Source organism: Symphalangus syndactylus, chromosome 14, assembly GCF_028878055.3.
Source record: "Symphalangus syndactylus isolate Jambi chromosome 14, NHGRI_mSymSyn1-v2.1_pri, whole genome shotgun sequence".
Taxonomy (NCBI): Eukaryota; Metazoa; Chordata; class Mammalia; order Primates; family Hylobatidae; genus Symphalangus; species Symphalangus syndactylus.
In genome coordinates, this window is record NC_072436.2 from 16,873,572 (window position 1) to 16,889,542 (window position 15,971).

The window sequence follows — 15,971 nt, forward strand, 5'->3', positions numbered from 1 at the left end:
TCTAGACTCTATTTGCCTTGCTAATTTAGGTGCCTGTGAATGTGTGTGCGTGTGTGTTTTCCTGTTGGGTGAGTGTTTATAAAATCTTAATTAGGTTGTGCGTATTGGAACAGAGATGGAAATACATCTTTTTTTTTTTTTTTTTCCTGTAATGGTCGCTTCCCCAGGGGACATTAAAGCTCCACACACAATATTCTCTGAGTAGGGAAAGTAGTAATGGCCTTTGACGATGGGTTTCAGGGAGGAGGAGAAGAGGCTCTCTGATTCAGTCACAGATGGATGGCTGATAGCTTACAAAAAAAAATCAAAACCTCAAATTGGACTCAAAGAAGCTATTTATAACCTGTCGGGAGAAGCTCGTATTTGAATATCAAACTCATTGAATACATTTTTTAACAACCTCTAATGTGGGAGTTCAGGAGGGACAGAAGGGACTCACTGTGCTGAGTGCATAGTAGGCGTTCAAGTGTTCCTTGAAGTGAACGGAAGGGAGCCCGTGAGGAAGGAGTCAAGGAAATCCCACAATATCCTCTTCTCTGTCTCTGTCGCCCGGCCTGAGTCCCACTCCCGGAACTGAGGTCTGATGCCACTCTTCTCGGTGCATTTGAGGAGAGCGTGCTTAGGGAAGGCTGAAAGGGACAAGATTGTAGGAGAGAGGATGAGGGAGCAGGAGGCTTGGCTTAGATGACAATCTTGGGGCAATTCAGACTGTCACTCCTCAGGGGTGGCCCTTATAAAGCAAGCCAAGCTCCCTGGGCAGTTGCAATGGGTCCAGTTCAGCACTGGCCCATGTTCAGGGATGGTGCTAGAAGGTGGTCAGCTGGGATGCAATCACCTCAGAGACACATCTTCAACTTGATCTTATGCAGGGATAAGGAGCTGTGCCATCTGTTTCTTGGATGACCTCTCTGGAATCTCTCTGTAGGCTCCCAGCACCTGCAGCTTGTGATCAAGGCTGAGATCTCCTGAAACGGAGTCGGGGATGGGGACATGGCCCTTGCGATGAGGGGTGATGGTGCCTGCCAGCCCTTCCCTTTTCAGGGAGTCCGTCGAGGCATTTCCTGAAGAGGGCAGCACTTCTCACATTTTCCCCAGCGTGCACAACCCTGTACATCCTGTTAAAATGCAGATTCTGGCTGTTGCGGTGGCTCATACCTGTAATCCCAGCACTTTGGGAGGCCAAGGCAGGCACATCACTCGAGGCCAGGAGTTCAAGACCAGCCTGGCCAACATGGCAAAACCCTATTTCTATTAAAAATACAAACATTAGCAGGTGTGGTGGTGTGCCTCTGTAGTCCTAGCTATTCGGGAGGCTGAGGCAGGAGAATCTCTTGAACCCGGGAGGTGGGGGTTGCAGTAAGCCCACATTGTGTCACTGCACTCCAACCTAGGAGACAGAGCAATAGTTCGTCTAAAAAAAAATAAATAAATGAATAAATAAAGATTCTGATTTGATAGGTCTGGGATGGGACGTGAGATTCTGCACATCTAACCAGTTCCCAGGTGAGGCCGAGGCCACTGGTCCAGGGACCACTCTTTGAGTAGCTGGGTCTAGAGACCAGCATGGTGACTCTGAAACACGAACTCTCAGCAGCCTCACCCAGGGGGCTAGTGAAGACCCAGATGGCTGGGCCCCACCCCCAGGATTTCTAACTTAGTAGGTTATTGGATAGAGACTGAGAATTTGTCTCTCTAACATTTTAGAGAATGATTGGTCTCTAGGAGTGCAGGGTCTGTCGGGGGAATGAGACAGGAAACAAGAGACAATGAACAGGGCACACACTGTCCTGGGATCAGAGGAAGATGAACTGAAATCGGGCTTTGGAGAGTCAGTCAAATGCAGGTAAGTGGAGAGGAAGGGTGCATTCCAGATGGGGGACCATTTTGTGTAAGGCTGCAGAAATATAAAAAAAAATACAGAAATTTTCAGCATTGAACTACCTTCTCCCTCCCAGCCCTTCTCTCCTCTTCAGGATCACAGAGGGGAAGGGCCATCCTCCCTCTGCTGGGACCAGGAACAGCTCCACTGTGACCACACATTCCCACATTCTCAGAGTACCTGGAGAGTTTTGTTTTGTTTTTTGTTTGTTTGTTTGTTTGTTTCTGAGACAGAGTTTTGCTCTTGTTGCCCAGGCTGGAGTGCAATGGTGCGATCTCGGCTCACTGCAAACTCTGCCTCCCAGGTTTAAGCGATTCTCCTGTCTCAGCCTCCCGAGTAGCTGGGATTACAGGCATGTGCTACCACACCTGGCTAATTTTTTGTATTTTTAGTAAAGATGGGGTTTCTCCATGTTGGTCTGGCTGGTCTCGAACTCCCGACCCCAGGTGATCCGCCCACCTTGGCCTCCCAAAGTGCTGGGATTACAGGCGTGAGCCACCGCACCTGATTCCTGGAGAGCTTTTAAATATCATTGATGCTTCAGTCTCTTCTTCTGAGAGATTTTGAATTTATTGGTTTTAGGTGGGGCTCAGACTTTTGTGTTTTAGGTTTTTTTTTTTTTTTTTCTCAAATAAAACTCCTTCCAAAATCAGGGCTGAGAACCGCTGGCCTAGACCCAAGTATACTGCCATGCGCCAGCTGCCGGTTAGTTGGGGAATCGGGCAGAGGATTGCCACCTCCTTTATTCTCTGCATCCTTACAATGGCCCCTGCCCCAAAAGCAGTTAGCTGAGCATCTGGTAAGCACCTGCCCTGTTCCACTCAGCATGGGGCGATCTACTTTTTTGCCTGTGGCTTCTCTTGCACATGGGGACTCTGGGGACCAAGGGGCAGATGGAAATGTCAGCATGTCTGTGTTGATGCTGCATTTGGGTGTCACCCAAGCGCTTGTTTCCCTGTCAGATTCTGGATGCGGCGTTTAGATAGTGAACCACTGCCGCCAGGCACTTGCTAGGGAGATCAGAGCCCCCGGCAGCTTCCTGAGACATCCTGGGTTCTGGCTGCCAAGCGCTGGCAGCTTGGGGCTCAGGGCAGAAGGAGGCCCGTGCCTGGACTGCTGTTTGAACGTGGACGCCGGGTGGACAGCAGTATGCCTGGGGCAATCTTCACTCCCTGCAGGGCCTCCTTCACCTCCACACTTGCTTTCCCAGCTACCAGCGAGCAGGTGGGGGCACACCTGTCCACATCCAAGCTTGTCTGGGACACTGACCGGGGTGCTGTGATGCTGAGGGCTGCTTGCAGGTGTCCCCACTCAGCCTTCATTGTGAGGGGACGCAGGGCCATGCAGGGCAAGACAGCCAGCCCCGGAGGGTCCATCTCGAATGGTTCCAGCATGGGACCAGACCCCTGGAAGCTGGCCCAGAGGCTCAGGACATGACACTCTTCTCCTTCTGCCTCTTCCTTTTAAGGAAAGATAAAGAGAGGCTGGATTCCATCCTTTCTGTGGGCCCAGTGAGGGGGTTTGGGCGGGACATTGCCCAGCCTTCTGCTTTAGAAAGTCTTGCATGTCCGTCTCCGCCCCTGGGTGCCTCAGAGGTGTTTTCTGGGACTAGCAGACCAAAGGCAGGAGCAGGAGAAGCTGAGCCTGCGAGATGCACCAGCCCTGGGCATAAACGCAGGCATGAGCTTCCGTCTGGGAAGTGTTTCTGCTCACCGCGAGTCCCCAGCCACTGCCCTGTGTCACCCGTGTTTATTAACCTTTCTACATGCAGCAAGGAATATTGTGCCTCTCCACACAGCTCTCAAGAATTTCAATTATTTAGCGTCTGCCCCTACCATCCCCACTTTTCAGTAGGATCTGCTATGAACATCTCCTGGGCTGGGTTTCTGGAAGAATTGTTTGTCTCATTTTGGCGAGAGAGTTTGAGAGAAGTGTGTGGACGTGGATGTACCTGGCTCAGGGCGGCTTTGGCCTCTCCTCCCCAGCCTTCCATTTCTCTAGAAATGTGAGTTTCTCCCCATCCTGCTCCCTAAACGCTGCTGCCAGTTCCAGAGCTGCCAGCTCTGGCCTCACATTGGAATCACTGTTCCCCAGAAGTTTGGTCCTGGAAGGTTTGGGGGCATTTTTCTAGCCCACAGCCACTTCTCTCCCTGCTTAGAGAGGCAGGGTGGGAGGGGAGGGGAACAGGAAAGGGGCTGTTCTGGGCACACTGGAGGATACACTGATAGGAAAGGGGGCAGGGAGGGCTCCCCTCCGAGCAAAAGGTGCTGCTCGCGTTCAGCGGCATCTCCCTCCCTCCAGTTGGTCTCCAGAGAGTGTGCAGGTGTGTGTGTGAACAGGAAGTCATCCCTTGGACTGGGCTTCAGAGGGTGGGTGGGTTTGTGGCCATGGGAGGGATGCCCCACCTGCCCCTGCGGGACTGTGCTGCTGGGCTGCAGGGGAGGAAGCCATAGGTGCTGGAGCAGGAGGGGCTGCAGCCTCAGGTGGAGGCAACTGTCTTGAACATCCCTTCCAGCCACAAAAGCTGGGGCTTCTAAGGCTCTCAGAGTAAGGAACAATGAAGAGGGCCTCCCAGTCCTCACCTTTGAACACTTAAACATCTATTGTTTTCCCTTCAGTGCAGAATGAGGGAACAGCAGTGGTGGTGTAAACCTATGGAACCAGATCAGGCTCCAGCCTAACTCAGTCCCCACACCTGCCTTCATCTCAGCCACACCCAGCACCCTCCTCCTCCCCAGCCTGCTCACACAGGCATGCCACCAGGATGCCTCCAGCCTTGATCCCTTTCAAGGTTCAGCTCAAACGCCTTTAGCCTTCTTTCAGTGTTGCCTTCATGCCTTCGGCCTCCTCTCCTGCCCCTCCCACCCTCCCAAGCAGGAAGCACTTCTTCTCCTTGGAATTCTCGGAACGCTTTCTCTACACTTTGTCAGGGTGCACATCAATTTCTCCTTTTTATCCCAGTTTCCTACCTGCATATCTTATATCATCTCTGAGTTGGCAAGCTTCTTAACGACAGGAGTCACAGCTCATCCGCCTTTATGGCCACACTGCACCCAGCCCTGCAAATGTTGATTGAATGAACAGAAACTCAACCTCATGACATTCTGGTATGTGTGTCATCCTGAGGTCGTTCATCTCTGCTTTGCTACTGAAGTCGGGGTCATCTCCTGGTCTAGGGAAGGTAGAGGAGAGAGACTCATTCTTCTTAGTTGTCAATTAACAGCTGTTTCCTGGGCACTTACTGTGTGGTGCTGTTAGGTGCTGAGGGGCTACAGGCACAGACGGGACTCAGCTGGATGCCACTCTGTACCTCCCAGCCTCTCTCTCATGGGTTAACAACTCCTCAGTCTAAGCTGATCCCCCATCTAGTCCAGCCACAGCCAGTGATGGGGATCCTACTGTGAAGGCTTCTTGGTTCTCCTGGTACCTCCCCTAACCTACCTCTTGACCCTCTTAGACCTGCCCTTCTTCTTTGTTTTGCATGTCTTTAATAAGAATCATTTATTTTCACTCTTAGTCACTCAGTTTGTCCATCCTCTGCACATTGTTTCATATACCAGTGTCTGTTGTATTTGTGAACTTTGGAGGTTAAGGCCATACACCCCTCACAAGCAACCTTTTGAGATTTACCCGGTAAAACATGCTGCTGCTTCCCCCAAGGTGTCTCATGTCCATTGGTTTATTTGCCTTGTAGTATAGTTCTTGTATTAGATATTGTATTAGTATTGATAAAAGACTAAGCTGCTATAATACAATTGTTTAAGCAATAACGCAGTGATTTAAATAACAAAGTGCCTTTCTCTCTTACCTAATACTTGAGGGGAGAGTGGTTTGGATTGCTGGGGCCTCTCTGCTCTTCATGGACATGGGAGAACAGTTTGCTCTGCTCTGTTGTTCTGCCTTCCCCTAGGTACTGTTGTCATAGACATGGCTCAAGCTGGGTTGAAGTAGGTTCAATCCAGTAGGAAGGAAAAAGAAAGCCTGGAGAAGGCTCTTGCTGAAGCGTTACTTCTCAGTGAGACCTATTTTGGACATTGTGAGAGCCAGGTTTCTGTAGTGCTAGCACTGTGTAACAAACAGTCCCAGGAACCCCATGTTATATGTTGTGGTAGACAGAATCCTAAAAATGTTTCCAAGATTCCCATCACTTTTGTCAAACACTAATGTCTGAGCAAGAGCCTTCTCCAGGCTTCCTTTTTCTTCTTACTGGATTGAACCTACTTCAATCCCGCTTGAGCCGTGTCTATGACAACAGTGCCTGGGGAAGGCAGAGCAACAGAGCAGAGCAAACTGTTCTCCCATAACCAAGAAGAGCAGAGAGGCCCCACCAATCCAAACCACTCATCCCTCAAGTATTGGGTAAGAGAGAAAGACAGTCTGTTATTTAAACCACTGCGTTATTGCTTAAACAATTGCTTAAAGTCACTGCTGTGAAGGGACTTTGCAGATGTAATTAAGGTTACTAATCAGCTGAACTTAAGAGAGATTATCTTGGTGATATGGTTTGGCTGTGTCCCCACCCAAATCTCATCTTGAATTGTAGCTCCCATAGTCCCCACGTGTTGTGGGAGGGACCTGGTGGGAGGTAACCGAATCCTGGGGGCAGGTTTTTTGCATGCTGTTCTCATGATAGTGAATAAATCTCGTGAGATATGATGGTTTTATAAAGGGCAGTTCCCCTACCCGCACTCTCTTGCCTGCTGCTGTGTAAGACATGCCTTTACTCCTCCTTCACCTTCTCCCATGATTATGAGACCTCCCTAGCCATGTGGAACTGTGCGTCTATTAAACCTTTCTCCTTTATAAATTGCCCAGTCTTGAGTATGTCCTTATAGCAGCAGGAGAATGGACTTACACAGTAAATTGGCACCAGTAGAGTGGGGTGCTGCTGTAAAGATACCTGAAAATGTGGAAGTGACTTTAGAACTGGGTAATGGGCAGAAGTTGGAACAGTTTGGACAGCTCAGAAGATAGGAAAATGAGACTTAAAAGACTCAGAAGACAAGCAGATATGGGGAAGTTCGGAACTTCCTAGAGACTTATTGAATGGCTTTACCAAAATGCTAATAGTGATATGGACAGTAAAGTCCAGGCTGAGTTGGTCTCAGATGGACATGAGGAGCTTGTTGGGAACTGGAGCAAAGGTGACTCTTGTTATTCTTTAGCAAAAAGACTGGTGGCATTTTGCCCCTGCCCTAGAGATCTGTGGAACTTTGAACTTGAGAGAGATGATTTAGGGGATCTGGTGGAAGAAATTTCTAAGCAGCAAAGCATTCGAGAAGTGACACAGCATAAAAGTTTGGAAAATTTGCAGCCTGACAATGTGGCGGAAAAGAAATATCCATTTTCTAGGGAGAAATTCAAGCCAGCTGCAGAAATTTGCGTAAGTAATGAGGAGCCAAATGTTAATTGACAAGATAATGGGGAAAATGTCTCCAGGGCATGTCAGAGACCTTAGAGGCAGCCCCCTCCCATCACAGGCCTGGGGGCCTAGGAGGGAAAAATGCTTTGTGGGCTGGGTCCAGGGACCCCTGCTCTGTGCAGCCTTGGGACATGGTGCCCTGCATTCCAGCTGCCTTCAGCTCCAGCCATGACTAAAAGGGGCCAAGGTACAACTCAGGCCATTGGTGCAAGCCCCAAGCCTTGGCAGCTTCCACATGGTGTTGGTACTGCAAGTGCACAGAAGTCAAGAATTGAGAAATCTCCACCTAGATTTCAGAGGATGAATGGAAACACCTGGATGTCGAGGCAGAGGTGTGCTCCAGGGATGGAGCCCTCATAGAGAACCTCTGCTAGGACAGTGGGGAAGGGAAATGTGGGGCTGGAGCCCCCACACAGAGTCCCCACTGGCATACTGCCTAGTGGAGCTGTGAGAAGAGGGCCACCATCCTTCAGACCCCAGAATGGTAGATCCACTAACAGCTTGTACTGTGCACCTGGAAAAGCCACAGACACTCAATGCCAGCCAGCCTGTCAAAGCAGCCAGGAGGGGTCTGTACCCTGCAAAGTCACAGGGACGGAGCTGCCCAAGGCCATGGTAGCCTGCCTCTTGTATCAGTGTAATCTGGATGTGAGACATGGAGTCAAACGAGATCATTTTTGAACTTTAAGGTTTAATGACTCCCCTATTGGATTTTGGACTTGGAACAGGCTTCTAACCCCCTTGTTTTGGCCAATTTCTCCCATTTGGAATGAGCGTATTTACCCAATGCCTGTACTCCCATTGTATCTAAGGAGTAACTAACTTGCTTTTGATTTTACAGGCTCATAGGCAGAAGGGACTTGCCTTGTCTGAGATGAGACTTTGGACTGTGGACTTTTGAGTTAATGCTGAAATTAGTTAAGACTTTGAGGGTCCATTGGGAAGGCACGATCAGTTTTGAAATGCAAGGACACGAGATTTGGGAGGGGACAGGGGTAGAATGATATGGTTTGGCTGTGTCCCCACCCAAATCTCGTCTTTAATTGTAACTTCCATAACCCCCACATGTCATGGGAGGGACCTGGCGGTGGGTAATTGAATCATGGGGATGGGTTTTTCCCATGCTGTTCTTGTGATAGTGAATAAGTCTTATGAGATCTGATGGTTTTATAAAGGACAGTTCCCCTGCACATGCTCTCCTGCCCAGCACCATGTAAGACAAACCTTTGCTCCTCCTTCGCCTTCTGCTGTGATTGTGAGGCCTCCCTAGCCATGTGGAACTGTGAGCCCATTAAACCTGTTTCCTTTATAAATTACTCAGTCTCAGGTATGTTCTTATAGCAGCATGAGAATGGACTAATACACTTGGGCTATCTAGACCCTGTGTAATCAAACAAGCCCTTGATAGCAGATGGAAAAGCAGAAGAAAGGAGAGATTCCAAGTATGAGAAGGCTTCAATGTGCCATTGCTGCCTCTGAGATGTCAGAATCATAGAGAGAGGCCTCTGGATGCTGAGAGCAGCTCCCTGCCATCAGCAAGTACAAAAATGGGAATCTTAGCTCTGCATCCACAAAGAACTGAATTTAGCCAATGACCTGAATGAGCTTGGAATAAAATTCTTCCCACAGTCTCCCAATAAAAGCCCAGCCAGCAGACATCTTGATTTTGTCCTTCTGAAGCCTGGAGCCAAACTGGACTTCTGACTCACAGAGCTGTTGGGATCATATATTTGTGTTGTTTTAAGTGGCTAGGTTTGTGGTAATTTGTTATGGTATCAATAGAAAACCAGTACAGAAGTCTTAAGTCATATTTTATTTCATGTTAATGGTTGACAGGTTGGCTGCAATTGGGCTGAGCAGGCTGGGTGGGGCTGAGCCAGGCTGACTGCAGGCTTCATGCACCTGGGTGTGCTCTTCACATAGCAATGACAGAGGCACAGGAGGCCAAATCAAGGCTCACAAGCACACGTGAAGCCTCTGATGCATCAGGGCAGTTGACATCCCATTGGCCCAAGCAAATCACATGGCAAAGCTCAGCATCATGGGGCGGAAAGGGTATTACACCTGCTCTGGGTGGGAGGGGCACTGCTAAGTCACCCACCAAGAGCCAGGATATCAGATTCTGTTACCAGGAGGGTGTGAAAAACTGGGGACAACAATCCACTCTATCCACACTCCCTCCTGAAAATTCAAGTCAGATTTGGTTCCTCATTCCTGTGCCTATGGTCCCAGCTACCCAGGAGGCTGAGGTGGGAGGGTTGCTTGAGCCCAGGAGTACAAGGCTGCAGTGAGCTGTGATCGTGCCACTGCACTCCAGCCTGGGCAACAGAGAAAGATTCCATTTCTTAAAAATAACAAAAAAAAAGAAAAAGAATATTCAGTGTGCTTCCTCATTCTGCTCTATTTTATCCTAGCACTCTGCCTTCCAACATACAATTCACCTACTTCTTGTGCTTGTGTGTGTGTGTGTGTGTGTGTGTGTGTGTCTCCACACTAGAACATAGTAAGCCCCATGAAGGTGGGAAATATTGTCTGTTTTGTTTTCTTATGTATCCTAAGCACTTAGATCAGGCTTGGAACATAAACTGAAGTCAATACATATTTGTTGAATGAATGAATGATCTTAGTTGTGGCACCACCACCAAAGTCCTCTCATGGTCTGTGGTTCATTTTGTGTAGAAAAAGCAGCTCCTACTCCCTGTACCCTAGTGAGGTGGACAGAAGCCTCATCACACTGCAGAAACAAACTTAATTCTCAGCCCTGGTTTGGAACTCCTGATGGTCTCAAGGGGTTGTAGGAAATTCTAAAAACAACTCTCCAAAAAATCCACTGTGATAGCAACCTTTTCCTCCCTCTGGCTGGCGACTGGAGGGGCCCCTGTCTATAAATTCAAACAACAGGGCATGCCAAGTCCCCAAAGGCTTCACTCCTGGAGCTAAAATAATAATCTCTTGTTTTTGGCAGGATTTTCTGGATACTACTTAGCTTCTCTTGGGCATGAAAGGATGGGCAGTCCCTGCCAAATGTAACCACCATACCGAAAAGTTGGCCAAGGTTGTTAGCGCCTTTCTTTCCGAGTCAGCTAATTGGTGGATTTAACTGGTGTTGTGTGCCAGGCGTGGGCTTCTGTTAACCCTTTCAGTCCTCAGAAGCATAGATGTTGTTACTCCTTGTATAGATGGGAAATGGACTCACTTTTCCAAAGCTGAGCAGACAGAAGTGATGGTGCAGAGCTTCAAGGTGAAGCCTGTGACTCCAAGGCCAGTGCTCTTTCTACCACTTCATTTGGCTGGAATATTCTAGAATTTCTAAAACTGGACTTGCCCAGGGGGTGACCCGAACAGTTCTGGGCCCTGGGGGGCTGGTGGTGATGTGTACACATCTGTGTGATCTTCCATAACCCATGACCTGGCTTTTTGTGTACTCTTAACCTTGTGTGCTCTGAACTTTCCAGGACTCCCAGGCTCTGAATATAAAGGCAGTGCTAAGGCCCTGAAGGTGGTGGTGGGGGTGTGTACAAGAGCACAGGTGAGGGACAGAGGCTGGCTTGATAACACGGCCTTGACTGGGAACCACTGCCCTATGGACCTGGACCCATCATCATCATCACCACCTGTGATATTAGAATATCATCTATGCTATGTTGGTTTTTGTCCATGATTCCTGGCTCATGACTCCTATAGTCCTTATTATACTGTTGGGGGGCTTTAGGCCTCAAAAGCAGTCCTCGAAAAACAGAATCTCTCTCTCTGAACTTCTCCCACCCTCCTTTTACCTGGCTAAGGCAGGACTCCAGTCTTCCCCAGCTTTCTGTCTTAGAGCCGGTCATAAAGAAATTCTCTGACCTTCCTTGTCTGATTATAAGTCAATAGAGGCCCCCATTTCAGAAGAGGTCTTGCCCTATACCCTGGAGGAAGGAAGGCTGCACAGAGAGGCCAAGAAGAATCTGAACAGACAGGCCTGGCTGGGTTTCCCCCACTCAGTCTGTTAGTATTCAGATCAAACCCTTTTTGTTTAGTCACATACGGTTTTCTACATGGTTGTCAATCATGCCTATCCAATGAAGTCTCCGTAGAGGGCCCAAGGGGACAGAGTTTGGGGAGCTTCTGGATAGCTGAGCATGTGGAGGTTTCAGGAGGGCGTCTACCCCAGGAGGGTATGGAAACTCCACGCTCCTTCCCCCATACCTCTACCTGTGCATCTCTTCATCTCTATCCTTCATCTATCCTTTAGAATATAGCGGTGAATGTAGTGTTTCCCTGAGTTCTGTAAGCTGCTCTAGCAGATTAATCGAACCCTAGAAGAGGATTGTGGGAACCCAAGTTTACAGCCAGCAGGTCAGAAGCCCAGGTGAAACAAACTGGGGCCTGTGATGGGCATTGGAAATGGGGGGGTCACTCTTGTGGGACCGAGCCCCCAACCTGTGATCTGATGCTATTTCCAGGTAGATGGTGTTGGGATTGAATTGGGGTGGGAGGATACCTAGCTGATGTTCCCTGCAGAACTGATGACTTGCTTGGCATGTGGGGAAAAAACCCAGATGTTTGGGCACAGAAGTCTTCTGTGTTGATTGTGATAGGAGAGAGGAAAAGCAGCTTGAGTTTTTTCCAAACAGACCATCGTGACACGATTACTAATAATATTTATTGAGCATTTGCTGCACACCAGGCATCCACAGAAAAACTCATAGTGTAGAGAGTAGAATGATCCTCGTTTTGCAGAAAAGGAAACTGAGGCACAGTTCAGGATCCTAAGAATAGCCACCATTCAGTCAGTGTCAGAGCTGGGGTAGGGCTCAGCTGGCAGATTCCAGGGCCCTGAATCGTAATCTCTATGCTACATAATATCTGGAGAAAACAGATATTATGCTTTTATTGAAAATACTACATTTATTGAATGCTCCAGACTCACCCACTCAGAGTTAGAGAAGGGAACAGGAGGGCAGGGTGCCAGGTGACCCAGGATCAGAGAGGCTCTGATCTCCCCGGGATGGGGGGTGGGGGGAGTGATACCAGCAGTTGTATTAAAATGCGAATTTCTGCCTTGCTTGACTCGTTATACAATTTGCCAGTTATAGAAGAAAAATTACCATAATATGGCCCTAGGGAATGGTTGTAAAAAGGAGACCAAACGTTACTTATCGGCCGTTCCACTACAATTATCTTCCGCATTTGTTCTTTTTCTCCCTAGAAAAATGAAACCATCAATGCCAGCGACAGGGTGCTGACCAGGCGGAGGGAGCACGGGGGAGCACAGAGGCTGGGTGTTTACGTAGCTTCCTCCCTCTGTACTCTCTCCACCTGGCCCCCCGGCCCACCGCTCTTCTCTTCCTGGGGCAGCTCCCTCTGCTGAGCAGGCTGGATGGAGATTTTCCAAGCAGGAAGAGGAGTAGAGCCTCGGTAGATTAAGTTCAGCTGTCTCCTTCATTGTACTGGCTCAGGGCTGGCCGGGATCCTCTCTGCTAGGGGCTTGAGGTGGAGGTAGGACGACTCAGGAGGACCCACTGAGGATCATTCCACAGTCTCTGCAGGTGCTGGTCAGGTGCTCAGAGCTCAGGCCGAGCTTCCACAAGGGGGCAAGTGCTCTGTGGGGTGCACCCCTGGATCACCCCTGCCCTGGCAATAATTCATGCTCCTGAGATACCTTTCCAATCGGTATCTTCCAGCCTTCCCCTGCTCCCAGGCTCCATGTGGGCAGGGGCTGAGTCTTCTTCAACTTGATTCTCTCTGCATCTAGTCCAGTGCTTGGAACAACATAAGCAGGAAATAAATATTGGACGAATGAATGAAAGTGTCTGTCTGCAGGCACGTGTCTGTGTATTTTCAGGTTATTTTAAAGTTGTCCTCCCCATAGGCTGCCTTCTTTTAGCTCCAGCCAAATCTTCTCCAAGCCCTGCAGCCTCTGGTGATTTCTCAGGCTTCTCTACCCAGCATATTAAAACAGTCAGGGGAGCAGATAATGATGCTCTCCAGGCTGCCCTTGCATACCGTTGAGATATTTCTGGTTTTTACAAACCTTGGGCTTCCCTGTCATTCTTGTGCACTCCACTATGGACTGAGAACTTCCTCTGTCTTCATTCCTGGGGTACCTGCTCCTCAATTATTTATGCCACAATATGAAGGGCAAACTTTCTGTGCTTCCCTGAGTTAAATTTACAAAGGGCAAATTCTAAGCAGTGCACCAGGCACTCTGTGACTATGTCTAGCAGTGAGGCCTCCAACATCCAGTGTCCTGGACTCTGCAAAGAGAGTCGAGGCATGGATTATTTGTTTTCACACTTTTTTTTTTTTTGAGACAGAGTCTTGCTCTATCACCCAGGCTGGAGTTCAGTGGCATGATCTCAGCTCACTGCAACCTTCACCTCCCAGGTTCAAGTGATTCCTCTGCCTCAGTCTCCTGAGTAGCTGGGATTACAGGTGACTGTCACCACATCTGGCTAATTTTTGTATTTTTAGTAGAGACGGGGTTTTGCCATGTTGACCAGGCTGATCTCGAACTCCTGAGCTCAGGTGATCCACCCGCCTCAGCCTCCCAAAGTGCTGGGATTATAGGCGTGAGCCACCATGCCTGGCTGCTTTCATGCAACTTCTTAGCTCAAGCTGGAGGAGCCAAACGCTGGCATCTGGGGGTTAGATGGCTTAGAACACACATTTCTAGTTTGATTTCTGGCTGTCCACCCCCATTAGAAGCTAAAAACGTTGGTATTCACATTCTCAGGTGGCAAGCCGATCTAGAAGCCTCATAGAGAAAGCAGTGCCTTGTTTGTACCTCTAAGCCTTTTGTCTGAGGGAACAGGCATCTCCCCATGGCCAGAAGATTCTTTTTCCAAGAGGACGATAAGAATATGGAGTAAGAGGATGCATGCCATGACCATCTCACAGGTGCTTGGAGCCAGGGTCAGCAAACACAGCCCACCAGCCAAAGCCAGCCCGCCATCTTGTTTTTATAGCCTGCGTGGTAAGAATAATTTTTTTTTTTTTTTTTACTTTTTCAAATGGTTGAAAAGCCATCAAAAGAATATTATTCTATGACATGCGAAAATGATATCAAATTCATATTTCAGTGTCCATAAATAAAGTTTTATTGGAACACAGCCACGCTTATTCATGTACATATTGTTGAGGGCTGCTTTGGCACTACCACAGCACAGCTGAGAAGCTGTGACAAAGATGGTGGGCCAGGAGAGCCTGTACAATTTACCATCTGGTCCTTTACAGAAAACATTTGCTGACCCCTGCTTTGGAGACAAAATCGTCCCTCTGCCCTCACCCCATCTCCCGGTGTGTCACCTGAACAAGCTGAACATCATTGGAAATTTTCTTGCCTCTTCGGTAGATTTTTCTCCTACCTAAACTTATGCTTTTCAAAATGAAGAGAAAGAGAGATATTGAAGGATGAAGCTGGGAACTAGTAATTCTTGGAATATCATATTTCTTGTGACCTGGCTCAAGTCATCTTAATTTCTCTCTGGGCCTCATCCTTCTCCCCCTGAAAAATAGGGCTGCCGGGAGTGAGCGGGGAGCCAGACGCACGGCCTTGTCAGCGTTCATCTTGGAGCTCGACCCCTGAGGACTGGCCTTACTTAAAGTGCTTCATCTGTGCCTGCCTTGGGCGTCCTTGTCCTAGTCAGCCATGTCCCAATTTTTGTTTCTGAAGATATATATCGTAACAACATGCGTGCGCTTTTAAATATCCCATTAAAAGACATTTATGGCCAGGCGTGATGGCTTATGCCTGTAATCCCAGCACTTTGGGAGGCTGAGGTGGGTGGATCACGAGGTCAGGAGTTCAAGACCAGCCTGGCCAACATGGTGAAACCTTATCTCTCCTAAAAATACAAAAATTAGCTGGGTGTGGTGGTGGGTGCCTGTAATCCCAGCTACTTGGGAGGCTGAGGCGGGTGGATCATGAGGTCAGGGGTTCAAAACCAGCCTGGCCAACATGGTGAAACCTTGTCTCTACTAAAACTGCCAAAAATTAGCCGAGCATGGTGGTGGGTGTCTGTAGTCCCAGCTACTTGGGAGGCTGAGGCAGGAGAATTGCTTGAACCCGGGAGGCGGAGGTTGCAGTGAGCCGAGATGGCGCCACTACACTCCGGCCTGGGTGACAGAGCAAGACTCCGTCTAAAAAACAACAACAACAACAACTACAACAACAAAAACATTTCTTTAGCACCTACCATGGGCGAACGTTGCACTGTACACTAAGGCGATGCGGGGAAATCAGTGATACAAGGGCCCTGTGCTCAGAGAGCTTTAACATGCGTGATGCTATTATGTGCACACTCGTCACAGGACGAAGACTCAGATGGCTGAACACCCATTACAGTGTGCCCACCACTTTGCATTCACGATTCTCACATCCACCCCCTGCAGGAAGACAAAATTAGCTCCCTTTACAGAAGAGATAACCAAGGCTCAGTACCCAAGCTTCCCTCATCTAGTGGGTGGTCTCCAGATCTGTTGGGTCCAAAGCCCAAGTCTGTTCCACTGCTGATAGAGTGCACAGCTTCTGCCTCCGAAAGAGAAAGATGGCGCTGCTGTTGCTCCCTACACTCAGCTCTGCGGAAGGGAAAAAGGAAGGGTGAGCTGGTTTATTTTGGGGAAATCTCCCCATTAATTCTTAGGGTCCACTCACGAAGGAAATTTTCTATACTCTCTGGTCCCCAG